The sequence below is a fragment of the Amphiprion ocellaris genome, chromosome 20 (assembly GCF_022539595.1).
Source record: "Amphiprion ocellaris isolate individual 3 ecotype Okinawa chromosome 20, ASM2253959v1, whole genome shotgun sequence".
NCBI classification, from domain to species: domain Eukaryota; kingdom Metazoa; phylum Chordata; class Actinopteri; family Pomacentridae; genus Amphiprion; species Amphiprion ocellaris.
The window spans coordinates 14,383,442-14,407,610 of NC_072785.1; the positions used below are offsets into that span (position 1 = coordinate 14,383,442).

The 24,169-nt window shown below is 38.4% G+C and overlaps 1 long non-coding RNA gene across 1 annotated transcript; it reads left to right on the forward strand.

Moving 5' to 3' along the window:
• Window positions 1–1,067: 1,067 nt before the first annotated feature.
• LOC118470030 (uncharacterized) lies at window positions 1,068–14,272 on the forward strand. The gene is made up of 5 exons (XR_004847032.2): window positions 1,068–1,187; window positions 4,396–4,461; window positions 9,132–9,447; window positions 9,612–9,785; window positions 12,460–14,272. It is a non-coding gene; the product is annotated as an uncharacterized LOC118470030 (long non-coding RNA).
• The last annotated feature ends 9,897 nt before the right edge of the window (window positions 14,273–24,169 follow it).

The window sequence follows — 24,169 nt, forward strand, 5'->3', positions numbered from 1 at the left end:
CATGATTTGAACTATTGTGAGGTTGTTTCATGTCTTTTAGAGGATGCAGTAATTATTTAACCACTATGATGAAATTCAATCAGAATAATCAGTGCTGAAGGTTGTGTAGTTTTGTGATCATTTCCAAATAAACAAAATAATTTTTTTTAATTAAATGGTCTTGGATCTAGAGATTCATCAATTAAGAAGCCTTTAATTTAAAAAAAGATCACTATGTACTCAATCAAACTCCGACTTTTTCCTTCTATGAAATAGGACATACTAATTCTCCTACATGCCTGTGAGGCAGTTTTTCCTCCTGTTTAGCTGTAAGTAAACATTTCACATTAAATCGTCCCACCCGTGTCACCGTTACCAGATAATGACACAGAAAGTCGTTTACATTCTCCTGGAGGACAGATTACCACCAACCTCCGCGACTGCAGGTAAGAATCAGGCAAATGGGCCCCGAAACCCCCTGAACCAGGAAGAGTGTACAAATGAGATGATGAATTAGCATGCAACCAGAGCAGGGGCGTGTTGGGTGGGTGAACAGTTAACGATGAACAGCATCCTGCGGCTTGAAACAGAAGCTCTGAAAGCAGTAGCCAGTTTCTAAGATTTATGCGCCACGCCTCTGACACTGCAAATTTGCTTTGCATAACTGCATAACAGTCGTGCAATAAGCTGTGAGCTGACGATAAAAACAAAACTAAAACGACATGAAAGGAAACAGTGGGTGAAAACAAACAGCTTTGTGAGAGACACAGGGGGGCTTAAGAGATGCTATCAGCTATATTCAAAGTTTCTGCTCACACACACAAACACTGAGGCAGAAACTCCCAGCATCTCCCCCCAACTTCCACCCATCCCCTCCCCTCACAGACGTCCCAGACAAACACAACAGGCCGACACACACAACCTCTGTGCTCCTGGATCCTGGTTCGCTGTTTATTCATCCCAGTGGAAGGACACCTGCTTCTCCTGGAACATGTTTGTGTTTGCACTGAGGACATGGGATAATACAGTGAGACAGAGAGGGGAGGCAGGGGGGAGGCTAGGGGGAGGCTGGGGGGAGGCTGGGAATATGTGGCTGGGCTGCTGATGGTGGATGCTGACTCGACAGGGCATATCATGGGGAAAACAGATGAAAGAAGGCATCAAAGCACGAGATCAAACCTGAGAAAAGGCCTGCTAGGATGCTCCCGGTAAGTGGAAGAAACAGTAGATGTGGACAATGGTAGAAGACGCAAAAATGCTGCCACTTACAGATAGCAATGAAAATCACCTAAAATGTTACAATTTCTCCTTTAGTTTGTCTGATACTCAATAATACATATTATACCCTTAAAATGCAATTGGCTATTTGACTGTCTGAATGCTGTTAAAACTGACAATTTCTATTAGTTTACTCCTAATAAACAGAGATGCTTAATTTGTTTCAGTTTTTCTGTACAATTGTAATTCCATCTCTGTACTGCTGCAAATTTTCCCTTCAAATGTCTTGTTTAAGTCCAGTTTTTGCATTTTTACTCACAAATTCACAAATTTAAATCAAATGTTAGACTCTTGTGATAGGTTTTGAGTTCTGCATGCCTCACAGTGACTCACTGGCCGTTACTGAAGACTCATAGGTGTCTAATCAGGGCTTATTGGATCTTCTCCTCCCCAGCCTAGAAGGTGTGGCCAATCCACCTGCTTAGACTTGCTGCTGCTTGGTTTTATTGTTTATTTATTCTTTCTTTTGTCTTAAGTTGTGAAATATTTTGTGGTGTCTGATCTAGAAAAGCATTATATGACTAAACTTCTTCATAACTGCTATAATTGCATAAAAAGAGGAGGGTAAAATTTCTAGAAACACTTCAAAACAGACATGATTCCTGTCATGGTGAGAGGAAGAAAATGTCACAATCTCCACTCCGAGTTTGTTGTTGTTTTTTTTTTTGTTTTTTTTTTGCTTGAATTAAAGTCTTTAGTGCAACAGAGCTGAGGTCTGGCCTGGGCCCAGGTTGTTGCAGTTGCTGGTGCTCAACAGCCTGAGGCTAACAGATGATCTAATATGACACAAACATCGAGAGAGAATTAAAATCACACTGACAAACGTGTATGTGTGCACATGGAGCAGCTTCCAACAGTTTCCAACAACTCAGAACTCTCCAGGATGCACCTCTGTTGATTCACCCACCCTCCATCACCCACCTTTATATAGATATTTAACACCCACCCCTCATCCTAGAAGTCAGTTGGCTTTCTCTGCCATCCCACCTGACACACTCCAGGCATCTAACCGGGATGAAAATAAGATGCAAATCCTTCCCGGCTTTTCCAGCATGTGAGCACTTGCCTGAGCTGACGGCACTTCTAACTGTCTGAGTGACAGTGGAGCGTCACGTCGGGGTCTGGAGTTTGAGAGTGCAGCGTGCTGTTGTTGGGTAAACAGCGGACGAGGCTGTGTGAACAATGAAACAGTGTTGTCAAGTGTTTGGAGATCATTATCATGCTGTTGGTCGTTGGCTGTCCAAATGTTAACAGCCACCACATGCGTGCACACGGGGCATTTGAGTTCTGAAAGTGGTGTCGGCTGCACATTTGCATGTGTTCATTTCTACATGGGGACGGATGCGTCTCATCTACAAATATTATTTTATTGACATTGTGGGATTGTCACCACTGCTGCGTAACTGATCATTGCGGTTTCCTTTGCTCCTCATCAGTTACACTTTTTAATAGTTTTTTTTCTCTATTATCCAATGAATTATTGATTTAGGAGCTTTAAAGTGACGGATGTGCAGAGTTGAGTGTTTTGCTGAGGCTAGTGTTAGATGGTATCACAATGTTTCCCACTGATTACAGTAAAAACAGCCACGAGCACAGACCCGCATGCTGCACACACACACACACACACACACACACACACACACACACACACACACACACACACACACACACACACACACACACACACACACACACACACACACACACACACACACACACACACAGGTCAGTGTTTTTCTCCAGGTGTTATGGGATTCTGGGATTCTTGATGGATTTTCTGTGTGTGTTCACAACACCATTGATGTTTTAGCCCGGAGCTGTGAATTTTACTGACCATTCAGTCTGATTAAAGAGACCGTTATTATTCATAATATTTGTATGTGCCGCACCAGACCGATTTAGACTTGCTACGATGGTTGTCATCTATTGTGAGTCTTATTCATTTCTTTATTTAACTGCATTTCAAATAAACTTGTAATGAAATATGTCTGACAAAAGCTGAGTCTGAGAACATGGGGTAAAACACAGCATGCAGCCGGGCAAACAGCGTCAATGAAAGTGCAAGGAAAGGTTAGGAAGTGTAATGCAGTTAACAGGTGTCTTTATATATTAAGTTAATACAATAAAGCATAGTTAGTTCAGAATTAACCTTCTGAACCCCAGTTGGTTTTTTTTTTGCTCTTGTCACATTTTAACTCACTGTGGGCTCATTTTTCACTGCAATGTAAAGAGAATTCAAAAATGTCTTCTGTGCATTGTGACGCAGTCATAATCCCAGAAATCATAAAGTGTTACCTGGAGAGTCTTCATAATGTATATATTGTACAACTTCTGTATTTTTTTGTTTACTTGTCTCCTATCTGCTCTGTGTAAACACTGCCTGCAGTTCAACCCAGTTCAGCAAAATAATCCTTTAATTTTTGTCATGTGACTGTTGGTCACTGCTATATTATAAGGTTTGATAAATTAATAATAATTATATGCACATCAACATAACACAGTTAATTAAAAACATGAAACCTAGTAAGTATATGTGCCTAATATTTGTGTTTGCATACAATACATTCAGTTGCTTTAGAGAATGTTCAGACCCTGTGACTTGTTGCTCAGTTTATTGAATCTTTACATTTAAATTAACAAATTTAGATTTTCTCCAACAATCTGAATGCAATCATGTACAGTGGCAATGTCTACCCATCTTTTAAAGAATAAGATTTTTTATAATTGTTAGAAAGAAAAGTATTCACACCTTTAATTCAATAGTTTGTAGAAGCCCCTTTGGTATTTATTAGTATCTAGTTTTCGTAGGTAAACCTCTACAGGCTTTGCACACCTGAATTTGGCCACTTTATCCAGTTTTTCCAGGAAAATTCGGTCAAACTTCATTGTATTGAAGGGGAGACATCCAGGAACTGTCATCCTCATGTCTCTTCACAGATGTTCTGCAGGATTTAGAACATCACGTAAGCAGTCATTGACGTGTCCTGAAGTGATTCCAGCGCTGTCTCAGCTGTTCGCTTTGGGCCATCCCACCAGTCTCAGATCTCTGCACACTGGAACAAGTTTTCTCAAATACATCTCTGTGTTTGGCTTCATTCATCCTTACATTTGTTCAGACTAGTCTCCTTGTCCCTGTAGATGATACGTACCACCATAGGAGGATGCTGCCACTATCATGTTCCACTGCAGTGATGGTATAAGCAGGTGAGGAACAGTCTTCGTCAAACACAGTGTTTGGAGTCCTTGACTCATCAAATCACAGAATCTTTTATATTGTACTCTCAAAGTCATTTAAATGCTGTTTGACAGTTGTCTTTGATTTAAATTTCTTTGTTTTTCTTAGATTTTTTAGTAAATATCAAAAATCAAGTTCGAACTTTGCTATCTCGGGCTGTTGAGTGTAGAATGTTGCGTGAGAAAATGCCAGTTTAATTATTTAAAAACAAATGATCAGTTCAATAAAGTGAACAAAAATAAAGCTGAATACTTGGCAACAAACATAAATGTGTTAGAATCAGCAGTAAGAATAAGTTAAGAGAAGGTTGCACTGTTTCATCAAATGAAACTACATTAATAAACCTAATTAAAAGTGTGTGTGTACAATATGATGCAACTATTGCTTTGGTTAATGTCACTTAACACTGACAGTTTGGGATGTTGCATCGTTGTCTAAAAGCAGAAAATGGATGCAGAACTTTTTGATGAAAACTGAAATAAGAGACTAAGTGTATCCTCAGATTCATCCGTGCAGCCATCCAGTGTTAAACACTGATGAGGTTGAAGCAGCTGTATGATACAATGTTAGCTCATTTATCGACTGGATTCACTAAATTTGGTGAAGAATAACCTCCAGGTTTCTCTGGTCTTATGCTAGTTTAAAAAAAGGAAGACATTCACATAAAAATGACACCCATTCCTTCACATTTCTCAGTTTATTTGGAGGTGAGATGATGATCTATGAAACCTTGTCAAGATATTCACACAGTCAGAACAACCTGAGTGTTTCGTTGTGACATTTCCAGAAGCAAAAGTAGAAGTACGTTTGCAGATAGCATACACCTTGATTACACTCAAAACACACTTGATTACAATAAATTAGCTTGAATTTATTATGAAAGGTTATTCTCCCAAACCCACCTTCCTCTCTGCTTGCACTGTGCAACCTGATTTCATGGTGACTTACGAACTGTTTGGCACCTGCAGTCAGCGATAAGTACGAGGCCTTTATAAGCAGTTGTGTCAGCTCTGTGTTTGAAACTGCTACTGTTTGAAAAATGCTGCCGAACAGAATCTACAACATTCCTGTGTGATCATGGACACCCCAGCAAGCTATTTTAGGACGTCCATCCATGGGAAATTTTGTCGCCTGCATTTAGAATACACATAGAGATACATGCTTTATGAGCAACGCAGTCATTAGTTTTAAGATAAGATCAAATCTTTCAATTTACTGGCAGGGATTAAAAAACTAAATGCTTCACAGTTTGAATCATGGTCTTCATATGTAAATCTGTCCTTCTGTTGTTGGACTCTGCATTAATTTGAGGAATGTTTTAGTGGAAAGGTGAGTTAGTGCGGTTATGCAAATTAGCTTCTGATAACTACAACATCTCCCAATCAGGCTTCTCAAATTGATGGTGTTTGTCTGGATCTGCTTGTCTGGCTGGATGTTTCTGAACATTTAAATATCTTATAATTTCAATTTTAAAGTCCTTGTGAGTTGATAGAGCTCCCATTTCAGTACAGTCAAGCAAGGTCCTCCTTTTTTAGGCTTTTTTTCCTCTATTGTTCAGCCTTTCTCATCCGATGACTTACGAGTGCTTTCAGACAACACTGTGCACTTTATTTCATTTAATGTCACGTGGAAGCCGAATAAGGTGGAAGATGTCAGCAGTGAAGGCGGTTATTGTTGAGGAAAGCGTGGGAGACGTTAAACAAGCTGAGCCACTTGTCACCTGGCTCAGCCTCCCTTTCTGCCCAGTCCAGTTCTGTTTGTGTCGTGATTGATTCTAACTCACCTGCAATCACAGCCTGTCACTTTTTACTGCAAGAACAACTATTATTAACTAAATGAATGAGGCCTTGATGTATGTACAGAATTTTATATTATATGAAGTATGCAATTTAAACCTTTGCCAATATTTTTTTCACTTATTTTATTCGTCGAATACTTTTTTTTCCCAGCAATTGAAGCTTAGTTGTCAGATAAATATCAGATAAAGTACATTATCTCTGTGTGTATCTCTCAGTGTGCCTAATTTCTGATCAGGTGCAGAGTAAATGTACTTTATGTTACATTCCACTTTTCTGCTTGAATAAAAGTACCAATAAAATAATGTAAGAATACTTTAAAGTATGCAGTATTATTACTAAATGAACTTACAGGTAGAGAATCCCAGTCAGCATTATATTATTGCATTATCAATTTTTACTGCAGGCATTAATGTACAAGCAGCATTTTAATGTTATTGTTTGTAAAAGTGGTGGTAAATTTATCTAATTTATGTGCTATTAGTTAGACTTACTGTACAGGAATGCATCCTAGTTTTTATGTATTGCATGTTTTGTTTGTTTTTTTTTAAACTTAATCTGCAAAATATGTAGCAACTAGAGCTGTCAAACAAATCAGGTAAAAACAATAAATACAATAAATAAGATGGTTTGTGCTTGATAACTTTCTGCCCCTGCATGGACTCAATGTTAAGTACATGTCCCTTTTTTAAACCATTCAAAGAAATAGGAAAAATAACCAGTCAGACAGTCCAGGCAGACCAACTGTCTAAATCAGACTCAGTCTAAGCTCAGTCTTAATCTGGATTCCAGCCACACACCTGTACAGTTTCGTGACTGCATCTTGCATGGCTGTGACGCTTTGGTGTTGACAAAATCTGTCCACAGACAGACATATAAACACCTGTCAGAGTACTCTCTGGTAGCTCCCACCACAGTAGATGTCTCCAGGACTGCATTTTGCCACCGTGACGCACACACATACAGACAAACTCACAAAGACAATTAAAAAAACAGCCTGAAAAGTGCTTGATTTACAGTGTGCTCCGTGGCTTCATGTACATTCAGTTCACCCACACAAGAAAAACAGAACTAAGTGGCAGTCTGAGGCACTCAGCAGAGAGGAATCCTTCCTTGAGCAGATTGGTTGTCAAACCTGAAATGTGAATTTTAAGAGGAAGCAGGAAACAATAGCAAAATGTCTAAGTTTGTCTGGAAGATGTGCTTTAGTTGTAAACAACAGGAGGAAACTAACAGTAACTTGGATTAGCCTGATGTTTTTGTAAAGCGCCATTGTAAAATCTTATCACAGGTAGATTTTTGATCTGGAGGGAAGATTACATCTATTCTACTTTCACAACTGTCAGAGTGACATGATGAAGCCACTCCCTGCAGAGAGAAACACAATGTCACACCATGTATCACTAGAACTGTTGAAGCTCACTGAAGGAGCATAATGAAATCTTTGTTGGTTGAAATGATGCAACCCTAGTCAAATCAGAGCCACTTTCTATTTCACTGAGATAAGTCTCTTATAAGAAGAAGTGTACTAACTAACTTTGATTTTAATCCTTGTTTGTCTTTATATTCTTCATTTAGTTTCTCTTTTAACAGTTGCAATGTAGAATCTGTGTCTTTTTTATGTTATTCTAAGGCTTTACTTTATAGGTTCTTCAGTGTTGGGTGATTACACTGGGAGCTTTATAATTTCCGTGCTTTTCTTTTTTTATTAAATTGAATCCTGGGCCTATAGGCATCCTCATCCCATTTTCACACGAAAAAATAAGCCTTATAAATTACTTGAAAGCATTACAGACTGATATTATACATAAGAAGTGAAAAGCAAACCGCTTCATCTGTGCTTGTTGAGACTGAAGCATGTAAATATGGGAGCAGAGCAGCAGACAGCAAGTGACACAGGAGAAGTTTCACTCGAGGATTATCTATTTGATTTATTCCAACACACACGTATGCTCACACACATGTAGGTACACACACGTGCACTCTCATACTTGATTTCTCAGTGGCGACACAGTCATCAGGCTCTCTGCAGGCATGTATGTACCTGCAGGAGTTTCTGTTGTCTTGAAGCCAACCGTTGCTACTTGGCGTTTACTTCCATCTTCGTATTGTGAACTGAAACCCATCTGTTCTCTCCTTCACTGCAAGTTTAGGCTCTGAGATAAGCAAAAACATCAGATACAGTGCATTTCAGAGGTGGGGAATCTATGGGAAATTCTTTTGGAAGGAAACAGTTTTCATTATAAATTCTGGTTTATCCTGGGTTGACCAGCCGAGGAGGAATCTGTGTTGATGAAAAGTATACTGTAAACTCCAAAAAAGAGGTTGGAGGCAAGTGACAAGACAGCCAAAAACGTCATGCCCGGACAGAGAGCAGGAGAAGGAGTTTCAGTTGAAAGAGGGCCAAGACTCTGAGCCTGAGGGGGGAGAGAAACGACGACGACGATGATGACATTTTGTTGAGTTTCAAAGGAATTTAAGTTAAACTTGCAGACAACAAAATAGAGCAGCTAATTAAATGAAGAATATAGGAAAAATTGAGCTAATGAAAATGTAGATGCAATGTTTCTGATTATTATCTGCCTGATTTTGCTGGAAGTATGAATTCTTGATCAATTTTCAATCAAATTTTACGTGACACAATCATGTCAGATATTTAGTTTTGTAGAGCTGATAAAAAAGACTAATTGCATCTGTCAAGCTCTAATCTCGACCTTGTCCGGTAATTCATCATGTCACGTGTTAGGAGGCTTTAATGTGTGCAGAGTGCAGGTCAGAGGGAGTGTGAAACTGCTGCTAAAGCAACACCTTGACACGGATGCTCTTTGTTAACTGATCCCCAGACCAGTCAAACCAGCAACATCTCGGTCCTCGGTCCATCCCTGGGTGGAGCAGAGAATCACTGCAGTTGACAAGTTGGATTAGACTAACCGTCGCCTTTGGTTCTGCAAGGTTTCAGTGTGTGTGTGTGTGTGTGTGTGTGTGTGTGTGTGTGTGTGTGTGTGTGTGTGTGTGTGTGTGTGTGTGTGTGTGTGTGTGTGTGTGTGTGTGTGTGTGTGTGTGTGTGTGTGTGTGCGTGAGACTGAATCTGTGTGGCACCTGCATGCACACAAACTCAAGCAATAAGACAACTTTATGTTTCCACAGAAAGTCTTGGAAGTGTGTGATGCTTTATTTCATTTTGACTGTACTTATTTTTACTCACTTGAGTTTTATAAATACTGTCATAGTAACGATTTCTTATTAAGGCTCTTATGCGCTTTGCACTTGTTTTGGAAGAAGAAAAAAACTTCTTAAAATTTGTTTTACACTGATTTTTCTAGGGTGGCACAGTGACTCGGTGGTTAAGACTGTGGCCTTGGAGCTAGAAGATCCCCGGTTCGTGTCCTGGTCTGGACCTGGAATCTTTCTGCGTGGAGTTTGCATGTTCTCCCTGTGCATGTGTGGGTTTTCTCCAGCTACTCCAGCTTTCTACCACAACCCAAAAACATACCGAGGTAAATTAGTCACTCAAAATTGTCCATAGGTGTGAATGTGAGTGTGCTTGTTTGTCTCTCTGTGTAGTCCTATAATCCTCATCTCCCTAATGAGGATTAAGCGGTGTATAGATGATGGATGGATCTTTCTAACTGTTGCATGAGGTTATCATTGTTGTCATGTTATCAGTTGCAGAGACATGGGAGATGCAGGAACCTGCCACATGTAGGTTCCAAGGTATTGTAGGAATCAGGCGTGAAAATCTGTCAGGAAAATGATCAATTCATATTTAGGAATTTAAGCATCTGGCTCCAGTCTTTCTGATCATTTTTAGTTGGATCCCAGCTTAGACAAAGCAGCAATGAATTTGACTAAATAACATAATCAACACTGTACATTATGTAGCAGTTCATTGGACATAGTTTAATTATTCCAACCAAACCAGGCACAAAATAAATAGATTAAATAAATAAATAAAAAATCCTTTCTAAATCTTCTTTAGAATTCCACGGCCCTGCCCATATATTAGCAACTGGGCCCCTCTCACTAATATATTTTTATTTATGACATCATGAGATTATTAACGGCATCATATTGCTGTTGTAGCTGTTGCAAGTCTGAACAACTTTGTAAATAGTTTTATGTGCAGAGACAGCAGATACATCTGAAGGCTCATCAGATCACTGATGAAAGACAAAAGACAAAAAACAAAGTTCTGACATACTAATCTTTTTATCTTTATTTTTCATTTTGGAACTTTTCCTCTAATCTTGAAATAAAAGTATGTGTGAAGTTTAGAAGGAAACATTTACTGAAGCTGTTAACAACTCAAGCTAAAATGTTTCGAAGCCACCGGTTTACTTTTAATATGTGTTGTGTAACTGTAAAAAGCTCGGTATGTTCACTATTGTGTAAAATCTTCATCTTAAAAGTAAAGCTGCCAGAAAAATATGAGGCAGTAGAAAATACAACATTTCACTCTGAAATGTATTAAAGTAGCACTAAATGCACTGCAAAAATTACCATCTTTTAATTTATCTAATATTTTTGGGGACGAATTTACTGTTATTTTGCACATTTTTCTTGGATTTTTAAAAAAATATATTACAGATAATACATAGTGAAATCGCAATAAAAATTATTTGCAAGTTAACTGTAAAATGTCCGTAGAGAAGATTCACATTCAAATCTGTATTTTTTCAAAAATTAATTCCAAATATAATATAAAATTTAAAATATAATTCTACAGCTTTTGGGTATAAAATTATACAAATTTTACTGTATTTAAAGTACCCAAAAATGTCATTATTTCACACTTGTTTACCAGTATTTGAAAGAGGAATTAGGTAGTTTAAGGATTGAAAAATTGCATTATCTTTAATTAGTTTGAATTAGTTTATTTTATTTTATGCTTTTTTACATTTGACTGTAAAATTATACTGTTTTCACTGTCTTTAAATCCACTTAAAACATCACTATTTTACAAATATTTGCTGTCGTTTTCACTATTTCTTGCACTTTTTCTGGTACATTTGCGGCCAGATTGTCACCACTTAGTTACAGGATTTTTTCAGCATGGAAATACTCAAGCAAAGTACAGATACCTCAAAGTTTTACTAAACAGACAATGCTTTTTCTGTGTACACCTCAAAGCCAATGAACACTTTGGAGCCATGAGGAGCAAACATTAGCAGCAGTATTTATCAGTGCAGCAGTGTGAGCTAAAGGCCAGAAGAGGGCAGCCACTGATAACACTGAAGTAAACTCAACCTCCAGTCATCAAATCCTCTCCTCTCACTGTGTGTTTAAAGAAACAGGTTGTATAACGTAAGATCTTTTTCAAAGGTTTGTCTCAACAGGCCTTCTGCTCTGTTCTATCCCATGGACTGTATAATAATTTTCTTTATTTAACAGTTTATGTTCTATCCTCAGGCATGAAACTGAGCTTCACCCACACACACAGACACACAGACACTCACAGACACACACAGACACTCACAGACACACACACACACACACACACACACACACACACACACACACACACTACACCAAGCTTGATATTCCCTCATCATGTCTATTTGGATGTAAGTGTGCTCCTGTACATAGAGGCTCTTGTCTATGGAAATCAGCAGCAGGCTGTAAGAGGTGCTCCAGATAAAAGGCAGGGCCTCTTATTAAGGATAATACTGGCTTTTTCCACATTCACACACATGTAGAGCTGCACCGTGTCCAACTCTTTGTCTCTTTCCTCTCTGGTCTCCCGTCTCTCGCTCATGAATATTTCACCATTTTCCTTCCCCTGTTGAGTTTAGCTCTTGCCGGCTGCTTTCTCTCTTCAACCCCCTTTTCTCTCTCATCTGCTTCTCTCCCCTGCTTTCTTTCATCTTCATGAGGAGGGGGTTTGGTATTGATCTGTTTCTGTCAAAACAGAAGACGGAAAGAAAGAAATGGGATTTATTATCGCCGATGAACAGGAAGGTGGAGGGTAACGAGCCAGAGGTGTTTTTTAATCTTTAAATTTGGAACCTTAAGTCTGATTTCTCCCTCAAATGGAGAAGCTATTGAATTATAGATTTATTCATTAGCTATTTCATTGCACTCCACTTTAACTGCTTCGTTTGCACTTCTGGTTGGACGTATTTCAATGTGTTGTGGTTTACAGTAAAACTGAATCTAATCTAATCCATTTAGGAATCCCTAAAATGCAAATTTGAAAATGCACAGACAAAGAGAGGCAGAGAGAGATGACACTCCGCCCCATAGAGTAGAGGAAACAGGACATCATGAAAGGAAGTGCAGCAACAACATCATTCCCTCCCCTGCAGTTCCTCCTCCTCCCCTTCCTCCTCCTCCTCCTCCTCCTCCTCGCCCTCATCGCACACACACACACACACATGTTCCCATGTAATTCCCCTCCCTCCCAATCCTCCTGCACTTGTAAAACGTTGGCGTGCCACCGGTAACCATGGCAACGGCTGCACGTCGGCTGCTCGAGATGCATTCGCAGCAACCACGCCGTGAAAACAGCACCATCCCACCCACTGGAGGGAAAGAGGCCGCATTCATCACCATGACGAGGGCAGTGCTGGGTGTTAATGTGGTGGACTTCGCTGCGAATACGACAAATCCAGTCCAACAACAACATCCACTCTTGATTCATGTCCTGTGACACACGCACGGGTGGCTTAAAAACACAGAATGATACATTTATACAGCTTAAACAACAAAAATGAAAATGTGCTTTGAATGGATCCACTTCACACACTGTATGCTGCAGATACTTAACTCAAACACACCCACTCAGATTTATATATCAGTGTGTACATAACCATACATGGGATCATATTCTGGTTTTCAGTTCCTTTATTTATATCCTGAATCTGTGTTATTCATTTGCTAATTTAGTTGTTTTCTAAATGAATTCAAACCAGAAATCATAGTTGAAAATAAGCAAATCATACCTGCTGCATTTCCTCCTCCAGCAACCATTTGTAGCTCTATATGGTCCCTGGTAAATATGTAAGCAAAAACTATTAAATAAAATATAAAAAGCCCTGTTTCAGCCCTTTTTTTTAACATTAAGTTAAATTTTTTTCCCATTTGCAAGGGAATTGTTGAAACAAATTACACACTATTGACTTTAGGACTTTCAGTGTTTACTTTTGTAACACAAATAATCCATTTTATTTCTTCATATGCCATTTGATTTAAGAGATTTGATCACATTTATTGCCAAAATTCTCATTCACATATGGAAATAAACTGTGTTTTTGGTCAGTGACATTAAAGACTGCATTCCCCTGTTGTGTAAACTTTAATGCTTTATATTGTGGAATTTATAAAATATAAATGATTAATAAGAATGAATACTTCTATTATTTAAGAGTAAAGAACAGCTGTCAACACACATCTTACCTTTGTGGTTTTATTTAAGCTCTCTTATTTTTTTTAGGATTTATGCAATCAATAACCTTGTTCTAGGTTCTCCCTGTTTCATTAGGTTTTAATGTACATAAGTTAACTGTATTATAAAATTTTATGCACTTGTTCTTTAGAATAAAAAATCTCTCCATAAACACTGCCATCTACCTGCCAGATTTTGGCTGTTGTGTCTGCTGCTGCACCCAGGGGCCCAGTTAAATAAACAGCTGACTGAGTCACATCGAGACTCACAATTAGAGAGGAAAAAATACTGTACTGTTAAAACAAGAAGCTACAATGAAGACACAGACTGGGTCTTTATTTTGTCACACTTCCTTTGTGTGTCCATGTGTGTGTGTGTGTGTGTGTGTGTGTGTGTGTGTGTGTGGACCAGATTACTAACCAGTCGGAGGTGACACACTCCTCTGGCATCCTCCACTGTCTGCCTGCCCCCAAATCCTGCCCGTCTCCGTCTGCTTGACTCTCTTCGTCTGCTTGTGTCTCGTGTGCACCACATGACCTCACTGCCCAAAGATCAGGCATCCCAGGGAGCATTACTGCCCTCGTCTCCATGGCAACAGCCAAAGTCAGACAGAAGGAGAAAGAAAAAAAGCGACAGAAAGAGAGAGAGAGAGAGGCCGGTTTTGTAGAGAAGGAGATGCAGACAATTTAAGGGTCTGTGACTGCACTGGAAAGAAAAAAAATGCCATAAAACAATGGTAAAAACCTGGCAGCAAGGAGTGCAAGAAAAATTGTGTTGTAACAGTGAAAATGACAGCCAATATCTTCACAATAATAATAATAATAATAATAATAATAATAATAATAATAATAATAATAATAATAATAATAATAATTATTATTATTATTATTATTATTATTATTATTATTATTATTATTATTATTATTATTATTATTATTATTATTATTATTATTATTATTATTATTATTATTATTATTTTTATTATTATTATTATTATTATTATTATTATTATTATTATTATTATTATTATTATTATTATTATTATTATTATTATTATTATTATAAAATAATGTAATTTTCTGGTCAGTTGTTTTAAAATAATGAATTAATTTGCAAAAATGAAGGGGCCTGAGGTTGAGACTGTTAAAAAAAATACATATTTTATTTAATTAATTGTTTTTAATCTTATTTTCCTTAAAAATGGAAAATGTCTATAAAATAATGCTATCTTTGCTGACCTAAATACTGTGAACAATAGTGCAATTTTATGGTCAAATACTGTAGAAGAACAGATTATTTACTTTTTTTTTAACAGATTACCATGATAATTCATATTCTTTTTCTGTGTTTTTTGTGTGATATTTATGAACTGTAATTTAACAAAACAGCAAAAATGTCAGAAAAAGACAGTAAATTGTGCAAAAAAACCCATTTTTTACAGTGTGGGTTTCACTGGGAAATGCTGACATTACCTCTATGACCTATTTTAGAAATGAGGTCAGCAAAATATTTTAAAAACCTTTCTGTAATGGGCATAATTTTAACAAGAACTGAAGATTTTAACCTTCAAAAAGGCTGGATTTACTCTAGTACCTTTGTAGCTTAAGCAGGCGCACCTATTTTAACTCGTAACTGAGTGTAGATTCCTGTCCTGTCTTAACATCCTACCATTATGATCTACATTATGATGTAATTTCTCACCAGAGTCTAACCGCCAAAACACGTTATAACATGTTCGCATCATGCAATAAATCTCTGCTGTCGTACTTCATATAATCTCTCCTCAATGAAATACACTTGTGGTTTTAGATGCTGTATTGAGACTTTTAAATTCAATTTAATTCCTCTTATGGTTTAATATTGTTTTGGTAATTTAATTGTTTTGTTTTTTTTTGTTTTTTTAACAATTGATTATTTCAATAAAATATTCTTTAATGTGAAGATGTCTCTATCTTATGCCAGTGTTTGCCTTGTCAATCTTAATTCACATCTTTCTATATTTGCCCTTGCACAGTAATTCTGAAAGCCTTAAATTTAAAGCAAAGCCGTGGCTGCTTTGTTTTGCAGGTATTTGGTGACAAGGCATTGGACAAATTTGATGTGATAATGGGGCAAAATGTCAACTAAAAAAGAACAGTTATTATTGTGAGTGAACAACAGCTACAGGCAGATAATGTTGCAATGAGGTGGACTGACACTCAGCAATGCACTAATCACATTTATTATCAGTCTGCACAATTATTAAATGTAGTGTATGAGCATACTGCATGCATTTGACCCAGTAAGAATCCCTCTGCAGAGAAATCCAACTGACAGAACATCTGAACCGTTAACACTGCAGCCTAGCATCCAGACAGATGCATTTCCTTTAGAGGTGTCCAAAATATAAATGTGAATACCGTAAGAATTTTGCAGAGGCACTTTGTGACCCGCAGTAGTGCCTCTTAGCAAGAGTTTCTTGTGTCTGGATTTTCTCCACATACTCTGCTTCCCACGGCACTCTAAATAATCTAGCTAATGTTATGGCTGTGGTACTTTATGTCCCAGTCAGACGATGAATAACCTGCTTTACTGCTCTGAAACAGTTTAAGACTCTCAGCTCAGTTTGTTTCCTGTTGCCTCAAGGCAGGGCAGACACAGTGACAGTTAACCTGCTGCAAAATGTCTGACATTTACATACATTTTCGGAGATTGTGCTGCATTTGTCTAATAGAGTTGGACCTCTGCTGTATGAATGCAAATCAAGATCATTAATGTTCACTATAATTTCTTCATTATGTAACTGTGCTGTAATAGTCAAACTCAAACTTTTATAAAAAGGTGTAAGGAGAGGAGAAAATAGAAACGAGAGCAGAGAGCTCATCATCAGAGCAGAACATGACCTGAGGCCTGGTCACAGATTGAAGCCTCTCTCTGTCTCTCTCTCCTCTGCCGTCTGTGCTTCTCAGTCTTTCAGCCAGACAACCTCAGTGAAGCGAAGCCAACGTGCCGACAGTTCTGTGCCTGTGGAAGAAAATCATTCATCGCAAGTGTAAAACTTAAAGACCACACTGATGTCCGTCTGGTTGAGATTAACAGTCTTGCATAATCAACTCAGCAGACAATAACCTGAAGTTAAAATATATATTTGCTGGCTCTCCTTTTCATGCACCACAGTGCTGTTGTTGTTGCATAACTTTAGGTAAAGAGTTGAAAGCCAAAAAGACGCAAAAATCCACACAGGAGAACGCATTCAGGAACAAAGCACCAAACGTCTTAAGAGATTTTCCATATTTGGGTCATAAATAACTATCTGGAGAAGCATTGTTTCCAGCAAGACACAGTGGAACCGCTTCCTGCAGGGATATCCTTGTGTATTTCTGGCCACAGAGTGTTGTGGCTCCAAGCCCATTTCCAAATATAGCATTTAGAAAAGTAAATTATTGAAACAGTGAACGATAACCTTCTCAACCCACTTCTTATTTATTTATCCTAAAGGGACCTCCAATGACAGATGAATTATTTAAATCTGATTGTTGTGTTTGAAGGTTTACTTTAGATACTCAGAATGTCTTCTCTGTTCATTTTCAATTATACTGTTTGAGGCCAAATAACAACAGAATAATTTACCCTAATGACTAATCTTGAACAGTATCAACTAGGAAATATTGAGGTTGACTCTATTCGTGATATCTTTTCTTTGCGACTGATTTCCCAGTAAGCCAACAAAACCGTAGTTTCAGCTTTAACACTGAAACTGAGATTTCACTGTTAAAAGCTGACCTGATTTACCTGCTTAGTCTCACATATTCAGGCACATGCTGAATCCCCCACATGCTCTTCCTCGTTCTTTCTCTCTCTTTCTTTCTATTAGGATGTGCAGACTGACCCAGCTAGCTGTTGCTAAGTTTATCTCCATAACCTGTACCCCAGAGGCATGCAGAGGCAACCCAGAAAAGACAGAGTGCACTGTCAGAATAATCAGGGTAGGGAGGAGACGAGGAGGGAGGGGTGGAGGACGGGATGGAAACTCATGATTGTCTGTTCAGTTTTACTACGAGCTGCACTCCACCGCAGACCGAGGGGCTGTGAGCAAACGTGCGCTGAAGGAAGTGATTTTGTCAGTGTGTGGGAATGGGAATATGCGATGGTTTGAGCGTGACAGCATCGCATAAAAGTAGCAAATATTAGCTTCAAAAGCAGAGTGGCTTTAATTCATTGGAAAAGAGCTCAGTGTCCTGTTCCTAGTGACCTGTCTGTTGCTGGAACTGACTCAGCCACTTAATAATTAACACCAACCCCCCCAAACCGTTTCATGTGGTCCATGCTAATTAGAACATGAAGCAGTGGACTATGTGTTTGACTGTTTAATAAGCTCACTGGCTTTCATGTAGAAGCAGATTACAGTCTTTTGTCTTTGGTTATGAAACAAATCATTGTTTTTTTTCGTCAAAATGAAAGGCTCTAAGGCTTCAATATGGTATGACCAAACAACCAAGATATACAGTTCCTGGTTCCTATATATTCACCTCCTTGGAAGTTTCACCTTTTCACTGCAACATCGAATCCTAGTCAATAAAATTTTTTGACAAGAATTTACAGAAAATATACTTTCCATGACAACATGACAACAGATTTCCACAAAACAAATGTCAGTTCATTAAAAATATAAAATATAAAATGAGTGATTGCATAAGTGTTCACTCCCTCGACTCATTATTTAGTAGACGCACCTTTGGTCGCAATAACAGCACTGACCCTGTGTGGACAGGTCTCAATCGGCCTTGGACATCTGGATGCTATCCCGTTCTTCTTTGCAAAACTGCTCAAGCTTGGTCAGTTTGCACAGGGCTCATGAGAGAACAGCTCTTTTAAAGTCCGACCTCAAATTCTCAGCTGGATTGATGTCTGTACTATGACTTGGCTACTTCAGAACATTCACCTTGATGTCGTTCAACCTTGTCTGTATAGCTTTGGCTGTATGCTTTTTGTCGTCGTCTTGCTGGAAAACAAATCTTCTCCCAAGCCAAAGGTTGTCCTCCAGGATTTCCTTGTACTTTACTGCATCCATTTTACCCTTCACCTGTACAAACCTTCCAAGGCCTGCTGCTGAGAAGCATTCCCACATCATGATGCTGCCACCACCATGCTTCACAGTGGGGATGATGTGTTTATGATGATGTGCAGTGTTTGGTCTCTGCCAAATGTAGCATCTACTCTGATGGCCAAACAGCTCCATTTTGGTCTTGGCAGACCAAATAATCTTCTTCAGGTTCACTTCAGAGGCTCCTACATGCCTTCTAGATTTGATATGAGGTTTTTCAACAGTGGCTTTCTCTTTGCCATTCTCCTACAAAGTTGTGACTGCTGAAACCCAGCTGCTAATGCTTATAACTCCTTCAGAGCACTCATAGGTGTGTTGGTGGCCGCCCTTACTAGTCTCTTTCTCGCACAGTCACTCAGTTTTTTGGCTCTAGACAGATTTATGCATGTGATACTTCCATTTCTTTATAATGGATTCATCTGTACTCCAATGGCTATTCAGTGACTTGAAAATATTCTGGTAACCCATGCCCTGACCTATGCCTTTCAATAACCCGTTCATGGTTTTGCTTGTAGCGTTTTTTTGTCTTCATGGTGTAGTTATAACCAGGAATACTGACTCACCAGTGACTGGACTTTCCAGATACAGGTGGCTTTATACTAAAATCACTTAATACCCATTTACTGTACCCTGATGATCTCCCTTTCACTCACTGCGTGACTTATAGCACCAGTCGACCGCACCTGTATTGAATTATGTGAGGCAGTTTTAAAGGGGGTGAATACTTCCGCAAGCACTTATTTTGCCTTTTATCATTTTAATGAAGTGGCATTACTTTGTAGAAACCTGTTTTCACTTTGGCATGTAAGTATTTTTCTGTAAATTCTTGTCCAAAAAGACAAATAAAATGAAATGATTCAATGTTGAAAAGTAGGAAAACTTCAAAGGGAGTGAATACTTTTAATAGGCACTGTACATTAACACCTTCAGAGAACACCAGGGTGCCAGATTTATAGTCCAGTACAGCACAGGAAATGCACCACAGTGTTTTGGCGGGGTCACTGGAATATGCTCTAAACCTTTAAGTCAGTATGTTAAACCAGAATGAGGCATTCACAATGAGTAACTGAGGTTGTGGTGTCTGTGGAGTGAGCTGACAACAACACTGTGCGTTGGAAAAGTCTCTTGGGCCAGAACCAGGGGATTTCAGTCATACAGGTGGCATGCTAAGTGTAGCTAAGACCTGTGGTGTAGCTGGGTGTAGCCCTGTTTTTACGAATGGTGGCATGTTTTTAAAAAGAGCCCACATTCTTTGCAGTATAAATAAGATAAATAGCTACTATTACTCCAAATGGCCTACAGTCATGAACAGACAATGAGCCCCCTGATAACAGAAGGCCCCCAACCCGCCTACACAGGAGCAAGACTACAAAAAACATCTGTGTCTTATTGTGGTCATTGTGTGTCTTTCAATAGTCATTTGTCTGATTTTTCAACACAAAATGTCATCACTTATTTAATACATGATACTGGTGTGTTGGGCTCCTCGGTCTGTGCTCTGCAAATCTATTTAACAACCCAAGGCGACCACCTTCACTGGAAGACACAAAGTGGGACATCACCGTCACAGTTTCTTCCATCACTCAACATCTCATCATGTATCATGTCCTTTCTTATTACACAGTAAGGGACAGTTATCACTGATTTTCATGAAAACCAACAAATTGTGTTTTGAAGATTTGTATTAATATTTGATTGAACTGGTCAGAAGACCCAGCCCTTTGAAACCTCAGGGATTCTTCTAAATCTGGTTCAGTTTTATAATGAGTGTCTTGTTTTATGATTTTGTCGATGATGAGCAGAAGATTAATAAAAGAGATGGTTCTGGGATGGGTTTGGAATAAAACAAAGGAGGATAGTTCCACCAAACTGGCCTGGAGGTATAAAGTGAGTAAAACGATCAGTTCAGGATGCAGGAATGCTCCAGACAATGATCCTTTGTGTGCACAGCTGTTTAGCCTTTCAGCAGTTGATTCTTGCTTCCCTGTTGGGGAATGGGTTGTGTATTTGACATGACATTTTAAGGTTTTCTTTAATATCTGTTTCCTGTATTGCTTTTGTAGTATTTTTTTAAAGTTTCAGTTGTTATTTTTTTCTGTTTTGTTTAGGTTCTTTTTGTCACTCACGGTCATCATCCCTGAATTCATTTTCTGTGTCATATGATGAATTATTCTTCATGATAAATAGGCGAGTTAATGCTTTTCAACACAAAAGGAGAATGTACTCATTTACACAAACCCTCTTGCCCTAGAAGGTGCACCTCAGAATGTAGGGTCCCACTGATTTGGCTACAGGTTTGAGAAAAAGGGGCATCTAAAAGCACACCTCAGAAACACCTTAAGATGGAAGGAGGACTGAAGTCATCTCTGCTCTCATAGTGAAGTTGATCTTAAATCCCTTCCTAAAACCACAATGCATGTACAAGACATGGATGCCATCATAAAACACCTGGATGACACCTGTGACTGGGTGACATAAATGTCTGAGTCTGCTTTTAATAAAGAGAGAAGATTAAACAACTTTTGATAATGCTGTTGTTAAATATCCAAAAAATCCAACTGAACATCATGTCTTATTCAACCCCAAAGACGTCTGCAGTTGCCAGGTTGTTTTCAAGAATGGGAAATCCTTTTGGGTGGAGCACTGAAGGCAGCTCCGATAACTAAATAACTAATTCTTAAAAAAAAGCACCAACTATTTTACGTCCTAAAGTATACCTTATTCATCTTAAAGGAAACAAGTATCACCACCCATTCCATCTGACTTGTTGTGATTCAGATGAGATGGAGGGTAGTGGTAGAGCAACCTAGAAATCCTCCTTCCTTCAAGATGAATGGCATGAAAAGACATTTTAAAGGAGGCGTTCTGACATATAAGCGCAGTTTAGGCACTTTTAGGTGGGTCGGTAACACTTTTCTAAATAATTGAGGTAGTTTTTTGCTTAGTAAGTCAAAATATCCACTGCAAGAAACACTTCCACATATAGCATTACAAAGTAAATGTAAAAAAAACTAACTAAAATCGAATTAAAATGTGAAAAGCCTACATTTAGGATGAAGTAAATGTTAAGTAGGTCTCTGATCTCCATCTGTGCCTTTGAAGCAGCCTTACCTTTAACTGTTCAGGACACCAGCACTATGGAGACTGCTCATACAATAAAAAGCTACACACCAGTCTAATCTACTTTAAACATGCTGAGTGTATTGCTTAGGAACTTTAGGAAGTGTTGACTCTGAAGTCACCGGGATGGGTGGTGGCCATTTTGGGCTTCTTTTTGGGATCCTCAGCAGACCTTTTGGCTTCATGTGGGCAGAGCTCCTGTTGCTAGGCAACATCACTGTAGGGATGTTTTGTAGGCCAATGGCTTCTGCATAAATGGGGCTAAATCAATGACAGACAAAACCTGGATTCAGGCACTGCTCTACTTTCAGTGACTTGAGATGTACAGGATATTTGCCACATCTGTCTCATACTGTCTAAGCACAAACATTCAAAACATTCACAGAAACCTGCAGTCTGAATAAACCACATTTATCTGATGACAATGGAATCATTTCAGAGTTTAAAATGGATTACAGGTCAAGATGTTTGCATCTAGTCTCCATGGTAAAAGCAGACTCGTGTGCATTGCCCTTGCAGATGTGATGTGATGACTCCTTCGTGAATACATCCTGAATAAAGCTACTAAAGTTAAGCTAAGCCGCTAAATTTTTAAACCTGAACCTACAAGGTGTTGACACAGCATTGCATTTTGAATTAGTTTTTGTTTTGTAAAGCTTCAGGTTAATCCCAGGTGCATGGCTGATCCGTTTAAATGTAATTTGTGAAAAAAATATCTGTGTTTATGACAAAAAGCTACAGTGCAGCTTGATCTCTCAGGTTGTGTTTAGAATTTGATTTTGCAATTTTTTTCCCCACAAAATCTGTGTCAGGTTCAAGTCTCAGTTTCTGCCACGCTTCGATACAGTGACAAAATGTCTCTGTCCCTTCCACTGCAGTATTTGAGCACTTTTTTTATTTTTAAACTTGACATTGTGGCTTCTCTACATGTCAGATGAAACAACAGGAAATGTTGACATGAGCTGTAGGATAGAAGTTGCCATGCTGCAGGCTGAAGTAGCTCAAAACTGGAGCTGAGGCCCTGGGACTTCACAACCTATTAACCACAGCTATTTATGGCCATCTCGGCCTACTGCGGACAGCACACTCTTCATCTGAGAACATCACGTCTAATGACAAAAATAGACGTCTCAGTTTTTAACCTATAGGGAGACCACGAAAGTGATCATTTAAATAAGGACTTATAAGTTGAGGGAGAGGACATGATTGTGTTTGCGAGTCAAAATGAATTTAACACACACTTTATCAGAATGCACATCCACAGATTGTACACCTCCATCCATTTCTTTTATAAAGTTATTTGTATTTCCTTTTAATTTGTTTGGATTTTTACCTACTTCTTAGATTTCATAAGACAAAATTTCTTGCTAGAGTCCGAACACATGGATCAGCACATCACATTGGACTGAAACCTCTGTCAAAGTCTGTCAAAGCAGGAAGAGGCTTCAATGTTCACTGTACTGCTGCTGTAACTGTAGAGCAATTCAGTCTGTCACATGTATTATTTTTATTATTATTTTATGTATTATTTGTGATACAACAGTAAAATAAAATTGCGTTTGCAGCTTTATATAAACATATCTAGTTTTGAAATAATCTGTATTTGTTCAAAGCCACAAGACACTGTGTAATGATATAATGTTACGTAATGCCAGCCAGGCATCTTAGGCACACTCACACGACAAACAATAAACTTATTTTATTTATTCTTTTTCTATATAATTACAGTGTAGGAGGAGCTGTGAGTGAAATGGGTATGAAAGTGTGAAGTTAATACTTTCATGATTTACATAATACATCAATGCCAAAACTCCATTGGATGAGGAAAATATTATAGTTAGCCATATAATGGATGATTTTGATCTTTTTTGCTGCATAAATAGTATCTAGTAAAAACAAATCAAGGTTATAATCATGAATGTTAGCAGTTTGTTTACCTGGAATGCAGTTTCTCTAAATCACTTGTGACTCCACAAGGCCATCAAGACCCGAAACCACCTTAGATGTCAGACTTAATCTAAAGGAAGGCCTCAAGTCAACCACTAAGAGGAAAGGAGTCAATAACTAAATGTATTAACAGCTTTTAAGTTATTTTCTGTGTCATGATCAGAAGGGGAGATAATGATAACCTATAAAGCAGTAAAGGAACATGTTTGTGTGCTGTTCTGGCTTCTTCTAGCTGAGGCTTTGGTTAAAGCTCCTACTAGCTTGTCTGTAGCCTGTCAGCAATGGTAAATAATGCATCTGCACTAACCTTAGGGATATATGACTAAGCACACAGAATCGGGGCTACG